Here is a 3398-nt window from a genome sequence, read left to right as displayed (position 1 = left end):
TATCAGAGCAACTGGTTGTAAAAATTCTTTCCCAATTTCCTGTTTTCCTCCTAATCTTGGTTACATTAACTTTGTTTGTGCAAAAACTTTTCAATTTAATGTAATCAAAATGATCTATTTTGCATTTTGTAATGCTCTCTATCTCTTGTTTGGTCACAAATTCTTTGCTTCTCCATAAGTTTGACTTGTAACTATTTGTCTTTATGTCTAGATTGTGAACCCATTTAGACTTGATTTTGGTACACCGTGTAAGATATTGGTCTATGCCCAGTTTCTTCCATACTATTTTCCAGTTTTCCCAGCAGTTTTTGTCAAATAGTGAGTTCATTTTTCTTATATTAGCTCAACCTAATCACAAGCAACTGATTTTTTCCCAATTATTTAGATCTGACTTTATTTGTGTGAAAAATGTTTTGTAATTGTGTTTATATAGTTCCTGGGTTTGTTTTGGTAAGTAGACTCCCAAATATTTTTTAATATCTGCAGTAACTTTGAATGTAATTTCACTTTCTATTTCTTGCTGTTGGGTTTTATTAGAAATATTAGAAATATGTAGAAATGCAAAGGATTTTTGTGTGCTTATTTTATATCCTGAAACTTTGCTCAATTTATTATCTCAAGTAGTTTTTTACTTGATTCTCTAAGTATATCATATTGTCATCTGCAAAGAGTAATAACTTAGTCTCTTCTTTGCCTAATCAAATTCCTTCTTTTTCTTTTTATTGCTATAACTAACATTTCTAATATGAAACTGAGTGGCAGGGGAGATAGTGGACATCCTTGTTTTATCCCTGATCATATTGTATAGGATAAATGCTGTCATCTTCTGAATTTGATTCTTCTCTTTCACCATAATAGTATTCTAAAGTCTTTGGTTTTCTAATTTCCTTTTTGCCCATTTTAATGGCCTATTTCCTGGTCTTTTTATTTTAACAAAAGCAATGATTTATTGGTAATAGCATTAAAGGAAACATTGACAATCTCTGGCTAGGGTCAAGCAATTATACAGGAGCCATAGATAAAGTTAAGATTCATTTTCATTGCAATAAGGTCTTTCCAGTGTCTTCTGCACCTCAATGGCTTTCTCCTTTCTTACCAACTATTTGTTTGAAGACATTCATATTTGTTGCTTGAACTAGAGTACCAATAAATTTAAATTATAAAATTCATGTGGTTTCTGCTTCACCTTGTTTGGACTGAACAAATTAAGTTAAACTGTTTACATTTTTGGAATTTAAAATAAGGAAGTTGGACAATACCATCTTCTTTAATATCATCTTGTGTTACTTCCAGGGCTCGAGTTGGTTCACTTCTTTCTGCCTCTTCAAAATCCATAGACCAGGGCAGATTGGTAAAGTTTTTTTGTATATTTAGGACGCTGAACATTATCTGGTCCTTGAAATTTAATGGAATAAAGCTTAACAGGCTGATTGAAAGCCACAGCAATAAACAGCTGTTCATCACAGTCAGATTCCAAGAAGGAAGAGTCTTTGCAATAAGTTATCAAATCCATGCTCATCTCTTTCATTATAACATTCACATCCAGCTTTGTTAATAAAGGATATTAAATCCATATAGCCTTTGGGGATATCTGTGTCTTTATTGTTTCCAGTGATGTTTTCTAAGTGTTGCTTAATCTTTTCTTCCAATCCCACAGCATCTGCTCCTTGATAGTGATCGACCCTCACTTTATTTCCAAAAAAGAGAAATGTGGGTGTTGCTGATATATTATTGGTGACAGCTGTCCCCTGCCACTGATGTACATCCACATCCAAAAAGCTGCCTATGGATACTTATTGCTCAGTCCATTGAAAGCTGGTGCTATCCATAAAGATGGTGCACAGCCTCTCATGGTGAACTTGACCACAGAGAATCTAGAGCCAGCACCTGACTGGAAATCCAGGGCAACCACTTTCACTCCCACCATGGTCTTGGGAGGGTCCTGCAGAGAATGGAGGACATAGCACCACCGGCTTCTGGACTGAGGAGGGAGAACACCCCGGGGAAGCAGAACAGAGACACACTGACCCACTGAGGATTCTCTTTACCACCTATTTTCTGATTTTTAAAATGAATCTCTGCTTCTGGGGTATAGAAGATTCTGACCCACAATTCTTAAACTGGAAGTTAGGGGATTGGTTATTGCTATTTTGTGCTATGGCCTCTGAATGCCTACACTGAGGGCAAGGCCAGGACTTTTGATGTTTCCTTTGGGTTACACTGAAGCTCAGATGAGTTCCTGCTTTCACTCTTGCTTTCACATCTTGGCTCTGCCTTTCAGTTTCTTTCTTTATTAAAATTTTCAAATGCTCTGTTTTTGTCGCTCTTATTTAATGTTTGTTTTTACAGTTTTCCATTCTCATTTTTGGGATTTGAGTTATAGTTATTACAGTATTATTCTCATTTATAGAAATTTTTCTCTATATTCTTTGACATGATAGTATTTCTCCACCGTATTAGGACACATGTTTGTCTGCTTATTTCTTCAGTTTGTTTTTGTTTGTTTGTTTTTGCTTTTTGGAGGGGGGAAGGCAGGGCAACTGGGGTTAAGTGGCTTGCCCAAGGTCACAGGGCTACTAAGTGTTAAATGGCTGAGGCTGGATTTGAACTCAGGTCTGACACCAGTGCCTATGCTCTATTCACTGCACCACCTAGCCGTCCCCATTTCTTCAGTTTTCTGCAAGTGTTTGTTTCTGTGCAGTTTTTTCAACTGAAGATTTTTTTTCTCCCTTCATCCCCTCCTCGTGTGTGTGTGTGTGCATGTATGTGTGTGAGTGTCTGTGCATGCACACATGTGCTGTTTGACTTTATGGATTTCTTGATAGATATAGATAATGAAGGGAGCTGGCCTGAGACACCATTACTAAGTCATCTATCTTGATAGAATCCTCACGCATTCCTTCTTTCTAAAAATTTTCCTTTTAAGAAAAGGTCCTTAGTTTTTACATTAAATAATGTTTTTGTTTTTCAGTCATGTCCAACTTTTCATGGCCCCATTTTGGATTTTCTTGAAAAATATATTAGAGTCATTTGCCATTTCTATCTCTAGCTCATTTTATATAAGGCAAAAAGGGTTTAGTAAGTTGCCTAGAGCCATACAGATAGTAAGTTTCTAAAGCCGCATTTGAATTGAATACTTCCTGACTCCTGGCCCAGCACTCTAGCTACTGTACCACCTAGCTGCTCTTATGAAATAACTAATAATGATGATGATGATGCATGTCTAGTACTTTAAACTTTATATCTAGATATAAATGCGTATATACACATACATATATGTATATATGCACATATGTGTGTATAATCACATGTGATACCTACAAAAGCATGGTAAGGAAAGTGCTATTATTACTGTGTTTGTTTATTTTGAGGATGAGTGAACTGAGGCTGACAGAAGT

General features: G+C 36.0%; 1 pseudogene; it reads right to left on the bottom strand.

Moving 5' to 3' along the window:
* Nucleotides 1-993: 993 nt before the first annotated feature.
* Nucleotides 994-1927, bottom strand: LOC138142415 (thioredoxin-like protein 1 pseudogene; annotated as a pseudogene).
* Nucleotides 1928-3398: the final 1471 nt, after the last annotated feature.

This window comes from Petaurus breviceps, unplaced genomic scaffold (genome assembly GCF_028583685.1).
Source record: "Petaurus breviceps papuanus isolate PSGF00001 unplaced genomic scaffold, PetGlider_PUasm1.0 90579, whole genome shotgun sequence".
Classification (NCBI taxonomy): Eukaryota; Metazoa; Chordata; class Mammalia; order Diprotodontia; family Petauridae; genus Petaurus; species Petaurus breviceps.
This window is presented reverse-complemented; position numbering and strand designations above follow the sequence as displayed.